Below are 19,824 nucleotides of genomic sequence, written 5' to 3' on the forward strand. Positions count from 1 at the left end.
AACAGCTGACTGGGGCATGGTGGAAAGATGTTTAGACGTCAAGCATTGGAGACATGATAGACCTGTGTTAGAATTTCGGTTGTACCAGTGACTACCACTAACTACCTGTCACTTAATTTCTCTCAGCCTCGGGTTTCTCCTTTGTAAAATGGGGAAAATATAGCCCACCTCATGGCATTGCTGATCCTATCCCATAATACGTACTCCAAAAATACTTATATTCCTTTTTGACCTTCTTCTCTACTGCAACCCTCAATATTCTCCATGTTTTCTCACAAAGTCTTTTCTAAAAACCCTAAAGTATTCCCACTTTTAGCAAGACGTTGTACTTGATCTAGAGTCAATGTTGCAAGTGAATTAATATGGTAGATCAGAAAATTTGAGGGAAGGGAGGCAGGAAGGGCTCTCTTGGCTCCTGAAGTCCTATCTTGAAGACAGCCTATCCAGGAGCACCACATTCAACCACAAAAATTGATTTGTGTCAGAAACAATGCTATAATCAAGGGAGTTACAGTAATGAAAATAACACATTCCCTGGGTGCAGAGAACGTATGATATAAGAGAAGACATAAGAAGAGCTTGTTGGTAACTCCAATGCATAATGGGTGATGATTCATAAACTGACAGATGGACAAACCAAATGTTACTGGGCTTTAAAATAGTGTGTGGGCCCATCTGGTTTACTGCAGTGGAAAAACTTCAAGACAGAGGTGATATCTTATCTGGTCTTTGAAGGCTAGGTAAGGTTTTGATTGACTGTAATGTTGAACAAAGGCATATCGAACCAATGGTCATTAAGAGTAAAGACTAGGAAAATAGTGGGAAGCATATTCAGGGAAGATGTAAATTCTCCCCTAGATGATTTGGGTAAAGGAGTGGCTGGTGATAACAGAAAAAAGGAAGATTTAAGCAAAAGAATGAGGAGCTTTGAACATAAGCTAGGAATATGGATTTTATTCAACAGGCAAGGAGAATCAATCAGGAATTTTGAAAGTAGAGTGACATTATTAGGTCTAGCCTTTAGAAAAATCATATCAGTGGGTGGAGTGGGTTAGAGGAGAGATTCTAGGCATAGAGCAGTTTAGAGGCCATTTAAGCAGCACTTATAAAATATAATGAGTTGTGAGGTTGGGGGAGGAGAGCCAGTGGCAGTGAGAGTGGAAAGGAGGTGACATATATGAGATGGAATTGATTGGATGTGGTGATGGAAGTGTGTGGTGTGACTGGGAGAACACCTTAGGAGGAAAGTCAGAAGCTGATTTGGGGCAAAGTTGATGAATTTATATTCATATGGTGAAGTATAAAATGGACTTGAAACTTTTTATCTTTCTGTACAGTGACTGGAGCTCAGGATGAAAATCAAAGCTTAAAGGAAGAGGTTGTCACCACAGCAGTGGATGGACTGACTACACAAAACCACAAAACCAAAGAATACACACAAATGGGGCAATGATGATAAAGTACTTCAAGATGGATAGAACAGCCAACATTGTTCAAAGTTGTAGAAATGCAAAATAGAGGCTTAAAATGCCATTGGTTTTAGTGAGCTTCAGGAGAACAGTGAAAATGTGTGGCGACACGGAAGGTCCCCTGGCTAGATAGATTATACATAGGGCCCATTTCCTAAAATCTGGAAGCCTGAAGGCGGGCTCCGGGCTAGGAGAAGGCCAAAAGCTTTGCATGTCTGAAGGCGGACTGCAATTTAGATAAGGAATAGTCTCTGAGCTCCTGCTGGGCTCCTTCCGTGCTCCTGTCTCCTGCCCCTGCTGTTTCCTGTCTAGCCCCCAAAGAAATTGTCCCTTAAGACTAAAGATATGTAAATACGCCTCATGGCTTTAGAAAAAATGTACCCTCCCTGAAATGCCTGAGAGCAGTCACGTAGAAGACTACCTTGTATGCTATAAAGACCTGTAGAAATGAGTAGAATAAAACTTTCTTTTGCAGGAACACTGAAGATGGAGTGTGCTCCCCTTCTTTCACAAAAATGGAAGACAGACAGCAAGGGATTGAGTCAAGAGTTACAAAGAAATGCTTTCAAGATCAAAAGAACAGAGCATGCACAACAGTGAAAGTGAGTGCCTCCTTAAATTTTGCTTCCTAGTTGCCTAACTTGCCTAACTCTAACTTCTGCCTTGTAAAATTAAAAAATGGTCTTGGCATGAGGCAATAGGGAATCCTAGGGACTGGAGCTACATGGAGAAAGAATGCCAAATTCAACTTACTATTTAATCTATTTATTGACTTATAATTTATATAAATTAAATGCACCAATTTTATTGATAAATATTTGCATTGTAAACACCAACAAAATCAACATAAAGAATATTTCACGAACCCAAGTTTTAATTAATTATTTCCCTTTCCAATCAATAGCCCCCAAAACTAGTCCCAGGCAAGCACTGATCTGCTTTCTTTCACTACATACTACATTTGTCTTCTATAGAGTTTCTTAAAACTGGAATTAAATGGTATGGACTCTCATATGTCTAATATCTTTCTTTTAGCATAAATGTATTTGAGATTCATTTTTTTATTTTTTAATTTTTATTTTATTTATTCATTATTTTGCTGAGTAGAATTTCATTCTACAGATATATCACTTTTAAAAAAATCTATTTACATTTGGCTTATTTCCTAATTTTTACCATTCTGAATAAAGTTCCTATGATCACTCATTATTCTAAATTTTTTATATCCCAATCTATTTATATTTGGTTTATTTCCTAATTTTTACCATTCTGAATAAAGTTCCTATAATCACTCATTATTCTAAATTTTTATATCCCAATCATTTATTGCTAGTATGTAGAAGTACAATTGATTTTTTGCATGTTGTTTGTGTATTTTAGCAACTTTGCAAAAATTTTTGATTATGCCTTTAATTTCTTTTTCTTTCCTTCCTTCCTTCCTTCCTTCCTTCCTTCCTTCCTTCCTTCCTTCCTTCCTTCCTTCCTTCCCCTCCTCCTCCCCCCCTTTCCTATTGCACTGTTTAGGTTGCAATGCAACCATTTCAGGCAGTGTTGAAAAGAAGTCGTGAGAGGAAATAGCCTTACCTTCTTTTTGACCTTAAGAAGAATTCAATCAGTCTTTCATCTTTAAATAAAGTGCTAGCTGGAGGTTTTTGGAGATGCCCCATGTTCCAGTTTGCTAATGCTGCTGTTTTGCAAAACACCAAAAATGGATTGGCTTTTATAAAGGGGGTTTATTTGGTTACAAAGTTACAGTCTTAAGGCCATAGAGTGTCAAAGGTAAGGCATCAACAATAGGGTACCTTCACTGGAGAAAGGCCATTGGTGTCTAGAAAACCTCTGTTAGCTGGGAAGGCATGTGGCTGGCATCTCCTTGCTCCCAGGTTGCTTTTCAAAATGGCATTTTCCAAAATGTTGCTCTTGGGGTGTTTTGTCCTTTCTTAGCTGCAGCTCTTCTTCAAAATGTCACTCTCAGTTGCTCTCCAAAATGTCACTCACAGCTGCTCTCCAAATGTCACTCACTCACAGCTGCTCTGAGTTCCTTCTGTTTGTCAGCCTTTTATATGGCTCCAGTGATTTAATTCAGACCCACCCTGGGTGGGGTAACACCTCCCTGGAAATTATTCAATCAAAGGTTTTGCCCACAGTTGATTGAGTCACATCTCCATGGAAACACTCAAGCAAAGGATTCCAACCCAATCAATACTAATATGGCTGCCCCCACAAGAATGCATCAAAAAACATGGCATTGGGGGTATATAATACATCCAAACTAGCACACCCCATATACAATTGAAGAAGTTTGCTCCAATATCTAATTCCATCAGTTTGTATTATCAGTGTATTCTGACATTTTCAAATGCTTGTTCTACAGTTATTGAGGTGACTCTGTGATATCTTTTATTTTATTAATGTGGTGAATTAAACTAATCAACTTTCAAATGTTAAATTAACCTTGCATTCCCACCTGATGGTAATCTATTTTGATTTTTATATATTTTGATTTGTTAATACTTTAATGGATTTTTGCATCTATATTCATGTTTTGTTTTGTTTTGTTATAATGTCCTTGTGTAGGATTGGTTTTATGTTTTCCTTAAATGGTGGTACAATTCACCAATGAAGCCATTGGGACAAGGATTTTTCTTTTGAGGAAAAAGTCTAGGTATGATTTCAGAGTCTTTAAATTATATAGGATTTTTGAAGGTTTCTATTTCTTCTTGAGTCTGTTCTGGAATTTGTGTCTTTCAAAGAACTTACCCATTTCATCTAGGATGTCATCTTCCTTGGCATAACATTGTTTATGATATTACCTTATTATTCTTTTAATGTCTGTACCTTTGGTAATGATGTCTTCCCTTTCATTCACATTAACTGTAATTTAGGTTTTCGTTGTTGTTAAATCAGTCTAGCTATAAGTTTATTAATCTTGGTGATCTTTCAAAGAAACAGCTTTTGGTTTTAGTAATTTCTCTCAACTATTTGTCCATTTTCTATTTCCTTGACTTCCATTCTTATCTTTATTTCCTTCTCATTTTAGTTTCCTCGGCTATTAAAGCAAACACCATGAAATGGGTCAAGTTAAACAATGGGAATTTATTTGTTCACAGTTTTGAGGCTAAAAGAAAGTCCAGATTGAGTCATCATTAAGGCAATACTTTCTCCCAAAGACTGGCATTCTGAGCTGGCTGCCAGGGATCCTTGTCTGGGCTTTTCTGTCACATGACAAAGAACATGGTGGCCTCTCTCTTCTCTTCTGGGTTCCACTGATGTTCAGCTTCTGGCTGTTCCTTCTGGCTTTCCCTCACTCTGTCTGAATTTCATTCCACTTATAAAGGACTCTAGCAATAAGATTAAGACCCATCCTGATTGGTTTGGGCCACACCTTAAATGAAGTAATCTCATCAAAAGGTCTCACTTATAATGGAGTCATACCCACAGTGATGGATTATATTTAAGAACATGTTTTTCTGGGGGTATACGCAGCTTCAAACCACCACACTTACTTAACTTACTTTGGGTTTATTTTGCTTTTATTTTTCTAGTTTATTAAAATGGAAACTTGGATAGTTTATTTTAGTTTTCCTCTTTTCAAATGTAAGCATTTAAAGCTGTATATTTCCCTCTAATCATTGCTTTCATTGCATCCATAAAGTTTGTTCATTATGTTTCTATTTTTCTCCAGTTGAAAATATTTTCTAATTTCTCTTGTGATTTCTTCTTTAATCAATAAGTTATATATAAGTACATCACTTAATTTCCATATATTTGAAGATTTCCAGGATATTTTATTTTGACATCTAATTTAATTCTATTGTGGTCAGAAAACAGTCTTTCCATTATTTCCCATCTTAGAAATTTTATTGAGTATTGCTTTATGGCCCAGAATAATATTTTGGTAAATGTTCTGTCTGCATTTAAAAAGAATGTATATTCTATTATTTCTGAATGGAGCATTCCATAAATGTAAATTAGGTCAAGCTGGTTGATAAAATTGTTCAGTTCTTCAATATCCTTGCTGTTTTGTCATCTGTTTGTGCTATCAATTGTCGAGGAAGGGGTTTTAAAATCTGTCACTATAATCATGAATTTGTTTATTTCTCCTTTCATTTCTGTTTTTTTATTAAAAATAAAAGGAATTAATAAAGTCAGAATCAATGAAAGAAAATATAAAACATGGAGTTGAGCAATACACAAAAAACTGCATCTTTGCAATGACCAACAAATTAGACAAATGTTCTTTCTGATAAAGAAAAAGAGAAGGGAGACATAAATAATGATAGGAATAAGCTTCAGCTCCAGATTAGATTTTTTAACAAATAAATTTTCAAAACAGAAACATAATTATTTGGTAGGAAATCATAAATTACCAAAATTATGTAAGAAAAGGTATAGGACTAATATGGACCAATAGCCATAGAAGAAAGTGGAAGGGTAGTCAAAGATCTACCTTTAAAATTTGTTGCAGGCAGCCTCTAAAATGGCCCATAATAGCACCTACTGGTATTCACACCCTTGTGTAATCTCTTCCCTTTGAGGGTGGCTGGACTAGCAACTCACTTCTTCTAGCCAATAGTCTGCAGCAAAAGTGATGGGATATTACTTTCAAGGTTAGGTTACAAAACAGACAGTCACGCCTGTTTTGCTACATGACTCTCTCCCTTGGTGAAGCCAGTTGCCAAGTTGTGAGCTGCCCTGGGAAGAGTTCCACGTGTCAAGGAACTGAGGGGGCCTCTGGCCAATAGCCCATGAACTGAGGTCTTAAGTCAGACAACCCACAGGAAACTACATCTTGCCAACAGCCATATGAGTGAGGCTGGAAATGTATCCTCCCCCTAGACAGCCCTAAGATGACTGAAATCCCAGACAACATCTTGATTGCAGCCTGTGAGAGATCCATGCTTAGTTTCTTGATCTACAGAAATTATGAGGTAATAAATGTTTGTTGTTTTAAACCGTTAAGTTTTGGGAGTAATTTGTTACACAACAATATATAACTAATACAAAAATAGGTCCCAGGCCCAGCTGATTTTCTATATTATGTAAACACTTACTGAGCATAGAAAAAGATGGGCGGCTATTCACTTCGCTTTTGGTAGTTAGCCGAACCCTGATACCAAACGTGAACAAGAACAAGATATATAAAGAAGATGATATGCGAATCGCTTTACAAACACCAAAAAAAAAAAAAAAGTCATAAAAAAACAGTTAACAAATGAAATCTAACAACATGGTAATTGAATACTGAATTGTAACCATGTAGAATTTACTTCCAAGAAAGCAATACTTTAAAAAATATATATTTAGTACTTATTATGTACTAGGCTCTGTTGCAGGTGCTTTACATTTTACATACAGTTTAACCTGCATAATAACCTAATGAGGTAGCACCTGTTGTTTAAACCCAATTATATATTTGATGAGACTGAAGGGGAGAAGTTACACAAGTCCCAGCATTACCCTGATGATAAAACCAGATAAAGACATTACAGGAAAGGAAAACTACAAACGAATGTCTCTTATGAATATAGATGCTAAAATTCTCATAAAATATTAGCAAATCAAATCCAACAATATATTACTGAAACTTTCTCCATCTCTCTCTCTCTCCTTTCTTTGTTTCTCTGTCGGTAGGTCTCCCTTTAGTATCTGAAGTAGGGCAGGTCTTTTGTTAGCAAAATCTCAGGATTAGTTTGTGAAAAATTTAAGCTCTCCCTCAAATTTGAAGGAGAGCTTTGCTGGATAAAGTATTCTTGGTTGGAAATTTTTCTCTCTCCGAATTTTAAATATGTCATACCACTGCCTTCTCGCCTCCATGGTGGCCACTGAGTAGTCACTACTTAGTCTTATGTTGTTTCCTTTGTATGTGGTGAATTGCTTTTCTCTTGCTGCTTTCCAAACTTGCTCCTTCTCTTCAGTATTTGACAGTCTGATCAGAATATGTCTTGAAGTGGGTTTATTTGGATTTATTCTATTTGGAGTTTGCTGGGCATTTATGCTTTGTGTACTTATATTGTATAGAAGGTTTGGGAAGTTTTCCCCAACAATTTCTTTGAATACTCTTTCTAGACCTTTACCCTTCTCTTCCACTTCTGGGACACCAATGAGTCTTATATTTGGATGTTTTATTTTATCTATCATATCCTTGAGGTCCATTTCTATATTTTTGATTTTTTTCCATTTGTGCCAGTTTGAATACATTGTGTCCCCCAAACACCATTATCTTTGATGTAATCTTGTGTGGGCAGATGTTATTAGTGTTGATTAGATTGTAATTCTTTGAGTGTTTCTGTGGAGATGCAATACACCCAGCTGTGGGTGATGACTCTGATTGGATAATTTCCATGGAGGTGTTGCTCCGCCCATTTAGGGTAGGTCTAAGTTGAGTCACTGGAGGCATATAAATGAGCTGATGGACAGGGGGAACTCAGTGCAGCTGTGAGTGACATTTTGAAGAGAAGCTACAGCCAAGAGGGACACTTTGAAGAAAGCACAGGAGCTGCAGATGAGAGACAGTTTGAAAACGGCCGTTGAAAGCAGACTCTTGCTCCAGAGAAGCTAAGAGAGGACAAATATCCCAAGTGCAACTAAGAGTGACATTTTTGAGGAACTGCAGCCTAGGGAGGAACGTTCTGGGAAAAAGCCATTTTGAAACCAGAACTTTGGAGCAGATGCCAGCCACATGCCTTCCCAGCTAACAGAGGTTTTCCAGACACCATTGGCCATCATCCAGTGAAGGTACCCAATTGCTGATATGTCACCTTGGACACTTTATGGCCTTAAGACTGTAACTGTGTAACCAAATAAACCCCCTTTTATAAAAGCCAATCCATGTCTGGTGTTTTGCATTCCAGCAGCATTAGCAAACTAGAACACCATTTTTTCTTTTGTTCTTTCATTTTCCATTCTGTGGTCCTCGAGGTCACTGATTTGTTGTTCAGCTTGTACTTGTGTTGTACTATGAGTATCCAGAATCTTTTTAATTTGGTCAACAGTTTCCTTTATTTCCTTAAGATCATCTATTTTTTTATTTACTCTTGCAATTTCTTCTTTATGTTCTTCTAAGTTCTTCTTCATGCCCTTTATATCCTGTGCCATGCTCTTCTTCATGTCCTTTATATCCTTTGCTATGCTCTCATTGCTTGCCTTTAGTTCTTTGATTAATTGCTCCAAGTACTGTGTCTCCAAGTACTTTGATTAATTGCTCCAAGTACTGTGTCTCCTTTGATTTGGATGTTTGGGCTTGGGATATCCATATCGCCTGATTTTTTCATATGCTTTAAAATTTTCTGTTGTTTTGGCCTGTTGGCATTTGCTTTACTTATAGGATTCTTTTAAGATATGTAAGATTATTCAAAGACTAATTTCTGATTTGTCAGATCTACAGCTTGGTGGTGTACACTTTCTCTAACTAACCTGCAGATGGCGTCCGCGAGTCACCTATTCCCCTCAAGTCAGTTCTCCCCAACTTTGTCTTTGTGGTGTGTGGGGGTCTGATTCTTGTGGGGTCCAATTGGTTTACCAAGTTTGGGTGTGTTGTTGGTGCTCTCCGCCGTGAATCTGGGGCGTGTGTCTGAGCAGTTAGGGAGGGAGGGCAGCTTTAATAATCAAACCTCTCAGGTGTTCCTGGAGATTTAAGGCTATTGCAAGAATCTAAACCTTCATTTCAGTCTCACCACAGTTTGTTTCTGCCACTGACCCACAAGTCCTTGGATTTGGCTTATGATCCCTGGGATTTCCAAGTGGATCCCTCTTCCAAGTTGTGCCCTTCTAGGGCCTCTGCTGGGGGAAGGTTGTGCTATGTCACAAGTGCACGCTGTCCCTCAAGGGAAGTTCTGGGCCACTGGGCCGTGTAGGTGCATTCCCAGCCTGCTGTAAGGATGGCTGTATGGGGTGTGTTAATTTTCCCCTTTTCACACAGCTCCACCTTCCCAGTTCCGGGACAATTAGCTGTGGGTGCACAAAAGGCTATTGTCCATGCCTGATATTGTGGCATGTGCACATGTTGCTGGAAATGGTTCCTGTCACATTGGGTGTTTTGGCGCGGCTCTGGGCTGTGGTGCTGGCACTGGGCAGGAGCATTCCCAGCCCACCGGGAAGATGGCTGCAAGGGGCATGGTTATTTTCCCCTTTTGGTCCACCTCTGCCTTCCTCAGTCTGAGGCAATTAGCAGCAGTTGTACAAAAGGCTATCTTCCATGCCAGATACTGAGGCATTCACACAGCCCGTTCCTGCTGCGCATCACTGCGTGGTTCTCGCTGCTGTATCTGCAGCTGCTTTTGGCTTTTTTTAAAAAAGAACTAGTCCGCCTCTAAATGCCAACCCACAGTTTCCCCACACTGCAGCGTGGCTGCCGGATATTCAGCAGGCTTACTCACTCATTTCAGAATGCAGACTCCCAGTTTCACCAAGTGCACAGTCCCTGTGGATTTATCAGACCTTGTCCAGCTGGTGCATCACTGGAACTGGCGTTCTGGGTCACTTTCTGGCTTTTCTCTAGTATTTTTCACAGAGGTGTTTTTTTGCCTTGTCTCTCCTAGCCACCATCTTAGGTTCTCCTCTGTCTGTTTTTGCTTCATGTATTTTTAACTGTTATTTGGTGCACACACATTTAGGTTTGTTATGACTTCTTGATAAATTGATGCTTCATGATTATGTTATGTCTTTAATAATATTCCTTGTTCCACTTTCTCTGATATTAATACAGCCACTGTAGCTTTCTTATGATTATCATTTACATTATATATATTTTCATTCCCTTTACTTTTAAACTAACTTTAGATCATTATATCTAAAGTCACTTTCTTGTAGACAACATATATTTGGGTCTTGCTTTTTTTATCCAGTCTGAAAATAGCTCTCTTTTAATTGGAGTGTTAGACCAAATATTTGATGTGATTTTATGTATGGTTGGCTTTACTTCTCTTATATCCCTATTTGATTTACTTCTATTATATCACCTTTGTTTCTTGCAGACTTTCTCTAATTTTCCTGCTTTTTTTGGATTTATTCAGAATTTTTATGATTACATTTAATCTCCAGGATTGGCTGATTAGCTGTATCAGTTTGTTCTGTTTCTTTAGTGGTTTTCCTAGGGTTTTCAGTATGTTTTTAGGAACAGTCTATGTAAAATAATATTATACCACTTTACATATAACATAAGCATGTTTTATTTTCCTCTCCCGTAATTTATGCTATTGTCATACATTTTACTTTTTTACATGTTACAAATCCCATGATGCAGTCTCATTATTTTTACTTTAAAGAATTTTAAAATGGAGAAAAATATATTTCTACCATATTTACCATTTCATATACTCTTCATTTCATTTGGTAGATCCAAATTTTCATCTGGTATTATGTTCTTTCTGTCTGAAGAAGTTTCTTCAGTGTTTCCTGTAGTTCAGGTCTGCCATCAACAACTCTGTCAGCTTTTGTTTGTCTAAAAATTTTTTTATTTCCACTTCATTTTGGAAGATATTTTCATGAGGTGTAGAATTCCAGGTGGCAGTTTTGCTTTTTTTTCTCTTTATCACTTTAAATATGTCATTCCCTTATCTTCTGATTTGCATGATTACTGTGCAGAAGTTTGAGATAATTCTTATCTTTGTTCTTCTATAAATATTTGGCATATTTGACATTTTTCTCTTTATTTCTATTTTTTAGGAATTTACTTATAATGAGTCTTGGTGATTTTTTAGTTTTCCTTTCCTCCTCCCTAAGGTTTTTTTAATTCCTTGGATTTGTGGACTTATAATTATTTTACTTAAATTTGAAAAACCATTATTTAAGTATTTTTTCTGTTCTCCCCACAAACCCTTTGCTTGCATGTGTATATGCTTGTATATGTTTATGTGTATATTTTACCGCTAGATATTTTCTTTGAGATTCTTCTCAAGTTTTTTTTTTTTCAGTCTTTTTACTCTATGAACTTAATTATGGGTCACTGCTGTTATTATATTTTCAAGTTTATTAACCATATTTTCCATATTGTCTAATTACTATAAAACCCATCCAGTAAAATTTTCATTTCATGTATTTTATTTTTTTGTTTATACAAATTTCATTTTGTTTTTTTAATATCTTCTAGCCTTATTTTGTTTATATTTTCCTTTAAATTCTTGAACATATCAAGCATATTTAACATCTTTGTCTGCCAATTCTATCATCTCCATTAAGCCTGGATCTGTTTTCATTGATTGATTTTTTTCCTGTTTTGAATCTCATTTTTTTTCTTTTCATGTCTAGCAATTTTTTATTGGATAACAAACATCATGAATTTTACATTGTTGAGGGCTGATTTTTTTTTTTTTCCTATAAAAGATATCAGCAGACAGTTAATTATTTGCTGTTCACTTTGGTCTTTTTGAGGCTTGATTTTAACTTTTAAGTATTAATTATAGGGCCAGTTTATCCCCATTAGTTAGAGGTGACCTTTCTGGGTTTCTACTTAATGACCTATGTAGTCAACACGCCACTCTGGGTTATGGAAATCTAAATAACTTCCATCCCTGTATGAGCTCTGAGACTTTTTCAAGTTATTACTTCCCAGTAAATGTTCTTTCTCTGGAAGTTGTTCTTTGCTTGGTTTCATGGAGTTTCACCTTACTCATGTGTGGATTGATATTCAGCCAAAGACTCAAAGTGACACCTAATGTAGGTTTCAGGGGCGCTTTCTCTTGGGGCTCCACTCATACTGATACTCTGCCCTGCAAATTTTAGTGCTTCAGTCTCCCTAACGAAGATCGCTGTTGCCTCAGCTCTGAGAGACTGCAGAGCTCTGTTTGGGTTCCTTCTTTCTGCACTATGGTCCAGAAATTGCCTTTCTGGAAAAATGCAGAGAGATCTTAGGGGTCACCTTTTTTTCTTTCCTTACCTAGGGATCACAGTCCTCTGGTCCAAGGTCTGAAGGCAGTTGTTCATGTGTTTTGTCCAGTTTTCTAGTTATTTACAGCAGGTAGGTGAGTCTGGATCCTATTACTCCCTCATGGTCAGGAGCAGTTGTCCAATTTATTTTTGCAATGCTGTGCCAAGCAACCAACTACAATATTTAGGACATCCCGCTATAAAAGAACTACAGAGTAGAATTATTTTGCTTTATAATAACAATAGCTAGTAATTACTGAGAGCCTATCAGGTGTCAGAGGCAGCGCTGGATGCTTTCTATGACTTTTCCTATTTTGTTCTCACAATAACCATTAATGATATGGATTATTATTCCCACTTAACAAGTGAAACTATAGGATTTGTAAGGAGAAAGTATGCACTGGAGTTAAGATTTTAACCCTGGGCTCTCTGACTGCTGACTCGGGTCCATTCCAGTGTGTTCCTCTCCTCTATCTGTGCTGCTTGGAAGAAGGCTAGAACTGCTAGCAGTACATGAGAGATTAGCAGAGTGAACTGAAGAGTTTAGAGTGGAAGGAGGAGCAGAGATGAAAGACCATGTCCTGGCAGAACAACTGTATATGGGTGGCCTCTAACTACAACCCAGAGACTCCTTATCTGCAGCCCTGCTCTAATCTAAAATTGACCATATGGTCCATTTTACTTTGAAAAGCTCAATTTAGATTCACTTAACCTAATTTTCCCTGGTTCTCTGCACCATTCCTAACTTGCAGAAAGTTTGTAATTTTCCCTCCTGCCAATTGGAGTCTTTGGTGTGACAGGACTGTGCCTGGCCTCTTATTAATTTCCTCTGACTTCTTGACACTGGATTATGCCCTTGCAGGTTTTCTCTCTCTGGTGCTGGTACAAAATAGTCCTTTGGTCTCTGGAGTTCTTTCCATAGTGTTTTAGGCATATTTTTGTGGTTCCTATTATTAAAAAATCCTTCCTTGATCATCAACTTCTGCCTAAACAGGGGCCAATTTCCTCACTTGTATTTTTGGCTATGTTCCTTGAGAATAGAAGGCAAACTGTCTTTTCTTCTGGCACATGGGATTGCAGCACCTCTTCTGCCTGGATTTCTGAGATAGATACAGCACACAAATAGCTTTCAGAGATCTACTTGAAAACCTCTTACTACCCAAGCCAAATAGCTTTCATCAGCCCTGATTTTATTTAATTTAGCTCCAGATTTGGGTATGCAATTAGTCATTAAGACCCTTCATCAACTGCAGTTATTCCCATTCTCCCTTTTTTTTCTAATGTTCCTGTGCACGCAGGCTGGACTTTATACAGCTGGCCATTACTTCACATTCTTTGCCTCTCTGCTAACTTGGGGTCTTTCTTGCATCCAAACCTGATATCTGTATGGTGCAACCAGTCCCAGAGCTTTTATCTCATTCCTTATTAGGATGAAATTCAATTCATGTGATGGGCTGACAGGTTGCAACATATATGTCTTCTCCAAAGGACTTGGAATGGCTACCAAGAATGCTGTGCTGATAAGGACTTGTTAAAGGGGAAAAGCATTGTCTTCAACTAGTAACTGCTACCATCATACGGGAGGGGGTGGTAGAGATGTCAAGTGTTTGCCCACCTGGGCACTTCTTCCCTCCCTGATGACCAAAGCTACAGGTTAACGTGAAAATAGCTAATTTAAGAAAAATAAAATCTTCAACTTTTATTCTTGTATGAAATCTTATATCATAATTTACACTTAATGAGTGCTTACTCTATGCCAGAAACTGTGCTAAATTCTTTCTATAATTCATATTGCTTAACCTCATAGCCACTCTATGACACATATTTTATAATTACCCAATTTAAAAGGAGAGTTGAATGAGGCACAAAATGGTTATGTAGCTTGCCCAAGGCTATATTGCTAGTAGGTGGGGGAGCCTGGCTATGAAACAATATCTGAAGCACTCATGAGAAAAGTGAGACAAAGTTTCACTTGCAGGTTTATGTGTCAGAGGTAATGCCCCGTGTTTAAACCCATTTCATTTTCCTCCTTGACGCAAAGGAAGACTACATTTCCCAGCCTCCCTTGCAAATAGATTGGTCAGATGCAGACTGGAAGATTGTGAGGTCCTGGGATTTGTGGAAACAGTGGAGGGAAGGCTTTCAGGTCCCTGAATGCCTTTGTGATATAGAGCCCACTGCTGATCCCATCTGTCTCTGATAAGCATGAGAAATAAATCTTTTACTATGTGAATACACTCAGAGTTGGGAGCTGTTTGCTACAGCAATTAGCCTACCCAGGCCATGGTTTCCTAATGTCCACTCTTTGATTTTTCCCACTACCCAATACTGTAACTGAGAAGTTAGGAGTTAAGGGATGATTATGATTACTGAACCATTATATAGATATTCCTTTTTTACTTTCTGGTATATTAGAGTAGACAGAGGGAAATACCCAAAATCTCTTAACTGTAATCCAGTTGCCTTGATCTCTGATAATGATTATATGGCCTTTAGCTTGTGCCCTTATGATTGCAAAAACCTTGTGACTGACTTTCACTTGTACGCATTTGTGCTGGTTTGGATGTATTATGTCCCCCAAAACACCGTGTTCTTTGATACACTCTTGTGGGGGCAGATGTATTAGTGTCAATTGGGTTGGAATCCTTTGAGTGTTTCCATGGAGATGTGACTCAGTCAACTGTGGGGAACCGTTTGACTGAATTATTTCCATGGAGATATGGACCCCGTCCATTCTTCTTGTTTTAATCACTGGAGTCCTAGAAAAGAGCTGACAAACAGAAGGACCTCAGAGCAGCTGAGAGTGACATTTTGGAGAGCAGCTGAGAGAGACATTTTGAAGACGGCCATTGAAAGCAGACTTTTACTGATGCTTTGGAAATGCTAGCCCAGAGTTTGCTCCAGAGAAACTAAGAGAGGACAAAATGCCCCAAGGGCAACATTTTGAAGAATGCATAGGAGCTGAATGAGAAGCTGGAACACAACCCGGGATCAGCAGATGCCAGCCGCATGCCTTTCCAGCTAACAGAGGTTTTCCAGACGCTGCTGACCTTCCTTCAGTGAAAGTATACTAGTGTTGGTGCCTTAATTCAGACATTTTCATGGCCTTTAGACTGTGAATTTGTAATCAAATAAACCCCCTTTATAAAAGTCAATCCATTTCTGATATTTTGCATAGCAGCAGCAGTAGCAAACCAGAACACCATTTTATCCAGTTTTTCAACTTTAGAGTCTTATGATCACTAAAGACAGCTCCTAATGGTTACTAATGCAGGGCCTTGGGTCAGCCCAGAACTAACCCACCCCAATTCCAAGACTATCTTGATAAAGGAAGTTGGATAGAACCAAAATGGTCCTGCCTGACATGCATAGTAGCTTAGACTTTAACCTATAAGTGACCTATACCTCATTATAATACAAAAAATCACACCCATCATGTTAAGTTTGCCTTTTCTTACGTAAGTTCTGTGACTAAGCATGTAATCCATCTGTGCATGTTCAATAATTAGACCCCCTCTAATTACATCATCTGGAGTCATTGTGCTCTTTATCCTAAAACCTGCCCATCTTTTGATACTATAAAACTATGAGAATCACTGCAATTTGAGGAGACAGATTTTTAGGCCAATAAGCCATCTGACCTCCTGTTTCATGCCCAGCAATAAACTCTTTCTTTGAAACCCTGATGACTCAGGAATTGGTCATTTGAGTGCATCAGAAAGAGAACTCACTACTTAAGTCTGGTATCAACATGAGTCAAAATGTATTCTCCAAAATAGTCTTATCAGTTCTAATCATTTGATTTTCCATCGGTTCTATATTTTACCACAGATACATATTTCTTTGTTTTCTATATTTTGCTGCCTTGACGAGATTGTACTCTTGTTCCATTTTTATCTTGACCTTTAGGCAGATCCTCCAATTAGATGTCTGCCATTTCATGTTGACCTGATTTTTGTTCTCATCTCTCCTGTCCTCTGAATCTCTCCACTCTGGAACTTATTTTCCCATCGAGTGTACTTCCCTCTTACACTGAATTTTAATTGTGACACCTTAATAATATAACATTGTCATTCTGATTCTAGGCTGAGGAAAAGGAAATCAGTATGTCCCCTTAAAATTGGAACTCAAGTTTATATTTTGTAGTGTTTTTCTTCCCCTGATGTATTGTTCCATTTTTTTTTTTTTTGGTTATTTATCTGAATGTGAATCTCATGTTCCAGACTTGCTGGCATCTTTGAAAGGAAAAGATGCTGCTTCAAGAAGTTTAGTGCTATGCTTTGTCAAACGCAAAAATGTTTGTGCTTGTTAACATTCTGTTGTTATTTTGGTATCTGCTCTCTGACGCCATCACATATGTTTAATACATGGTAATGATGTTTACGGAATAACTTCATTATAATTATAGTAGGGGCTCATGATCACAGCAGCAGGAAAGAAGCTATATGCTCATCAAACCAGTTCATAACAAACCAACTGCCCCTTTCTCTCTAAGAGCATATGGGTGGGCTAGAAGCCTGCTGTTAGGCTGTGTGTTCATACGGGGCTCAATTTGCAGCCTTCTCCACACCCCTGGGATGCATTTCCACACCCTTACTGAGCTATCGCTGCTTGAAAACCCCATGTGATGGAACTCTGCCCATGAAACCACCATAGGGGCATCAGAAATTGGAACAGTAGAAAGAAATTGAGCCAACAATACATGTGTGTGTGTGTGCTCATGTGTGCATGTGCATGTGTTTGTGTGTGTGTATGTAATACTTTCAGTGTGGGACTTGATTCTGTAGAACCCATTCACAAAAATGCCACTCTTTACACACATCCTAGAGAAAAGCTAAAAGCAAAGAAACCATAAAGGGAGCCAGAAAAAACATTGGCAGACTTGAGGCAGGTTTTTTCTCTGACTTTTGTGAAAAGAGGAAATCTCCATAAGAGAGATTTTTCCATCCAGCTCAGTATTTCCCGAAGTATATTTTCTGGAATTCCAGTTCTTGGGAGGTTAATAGATGCTCACGTAGAACAAAGTGTTCTGTGCTCAAATTAGTTTTTTAAAACCTTGACTGACCAAGTTAAACTGGTTTCTTTACTGCAGGACCTCTCAGATCTTTTTAATATGGGAATAAGCACTTAAAACTCCAAAAGGGAGCTAGAGGTTGCTACATTTCTCAGTTTATTTGACCACAGAGCTTTTGTTTGCAGAATGCAATACAAGTCTAGCTCTGCAGCTCAAGGTATTTTTTACTCTGCTATCTTGAAACATGGGTATTGATAGCATAAACTTGAGTGTACTATGAACAAGCACACATCATTATAGGAATATATTCATAACATAAATGTTCCACCATAACCACTGTTAACAGCACACTAGAGGAAGTAGTTCTTGGGGAAAGGTTCTGGCTGGAAATTAAGAGTTACTGAAAATCTAGGGTATTTCAGAAGGCTTTGCTTCTGCATTTGTAATATGCATGCATCAGCTTTATGCCTTTCTTTGAGCTGTTTTGAAGATAAATATCTTCATTAAGCATATTGAATTTATTGGGGAGATATTATAAATTCAAGATGCTGACCTGATTTATTTTAAATTGAATTCCCACATTCACTGAAGATGGCACTGAAGACATGGAGCCCTACTTTGTCACTTTCCTTCTTAAATCAGGAAAAAGAGGTCACTCCCTGCCATCGGTCCTTTTCAAGGCTCACATTTCCAGCTGTATCTTTATGCTTTCTTACTCTCTCTCCTCTCTCTGGCTCCTTACCCTATCAGTTAGCCCCTCCTTGACTTCATCACTTTTCAATGTCTCCTTACATTCTATCTTCAAATATGCTTAAATATTCTTCAGTTTTATAATACAGATTTTCCCTATTTATAAATTAACCTTTTGCAATTGAATGTCTGTTAAAAAGACCTCTCCAAGGAGCTAAACATCATTAGCCATTAGGGAAATGCAAATCAAAACCACAATGAAATATCATCTCATACCAGCTGTAGTGGCTATCATTAAAAAAAAAACAGGAAGTAACAAGTACTGGTGAGGATAAGAGAAATAAGAATCCTCATACATTCTTTGTGGGAATGTAAAATGGTGCAGCCACTGTGGAAAACAGTTTGTCGGTTCCTCAGAAAGTTAAACATAGAATTGTCTTATGTCCGAGCAATTCCACTTCTAGGTACATAGCCCCAAACATGGAAAGCAGGGATTTATGCAGATACTTGCACACCAATGTTCATAGCAGCATTCTTCACAATAGCTAAAAGGTGGAAAGAACCCAAGTGCCCAACAGATGAATGGGTAAACAAAATGCAGCATATACATACAGTGGAATATTATTTGGCCATAAAGGGGAATGACGTTTAGATACATGCCACAACATCAAGGTGCCTTGAAAATATTATGCGAAGTGCAATAAATCAGACATAAAAGGACAAATGTTATGATTCCACTTAAATAAAATATCTACAATAAGCTAACTCATAGAGACAGAAAGTAGATTTGAGGTTGCCATGGCTTGGGAAATGGGAAATTATTGCTTCATGGGTTCAGGGTTTTTGTTTGGGGTGATGAAAAATTTTAGCAATGGATGGTGGTGATGGTAGCACAACATCATAAATGTAATTAATGCTTCTGAATTACACACTTAAAAATTGTTAAAGTGGCCAATTTTATATGTTACCACTAAAAATTTTAAAAACAAAAGAAGACCTCTCCAAAGAAACTCCTAAGATAGGACAGGACATTGCAGACTCATGGAAGACTGTTTTGCAAGATCTTCACCACTGGCAGGTCTTTGTTTAAATACCACTTTCTCAATGGGGCCTGTCAAGTCCATATCATTTAAAATTGCCACCAGCTCTTACTTGGTGCTCCCTATTCCTCTCCCTGGCTTTATTTTTCTTCATAGCACTTACCACCAGCTGACATTTTATATATTTTAATTATCTCTTGTTGCTCTCTTCCCCAGCAAGAATGTAGCTCTAAGAGGTCAGGGATGCTTGCCTTTTTCCCCCCTCACTTTGCTCTACACAGAGCCTAGAATTGTAGCTGGCACGTTGTAGGTGCTCAATAAATATTTATGGAATGAGGAGTGAGCGAATACATGATAGAAGAAGCCCAAATGGTTTCTAAATAGGACAAGTATTTCTTATTCCAGCTCCTTCAACTGCCTGTAGTGGGCTGAACGATGATCCCTCAAGCAATCTGTCCACGTAGAACCTAAGTACATGACCTTATTTGGAAAAAGGGTTTTTGAAGACATAATTAAAAATCTTGAGATTAGATCATCCTGGATTAAGGTGGGCCCTAAATCCAACGGCGATGGTCTTTAAAAGAGTAGCAGAGGACAGGGGCAGAGTTTGGAGTGATGAGCCTACGAGTCAGGAGTACCGGGGTAGCCAGCAGTCACCAGAAGTGAGGACAGTCACGGAAGGAATCCTCTCTCAGAGCCTCCAGGAGAAGCCCACTGTGTGGATACCTTGTTTTCTAACTTCTGG

This window comes from Choloepus didactylus, chromosome 8 (genome assembly GCF_015220235.1).
Source record: "Choloepus didactylus isolate mChoDid1 chromosome 8, mChoDid1.pri, whole genome shotgun sequence".
Classification (NCBI taxonomy): domain Eukaryota; kingdom Metazoa; phylum Chordata; class Mammalia; order Pilosa; family Megalonychidae; genus Choloepus; species Choloepus didactylus.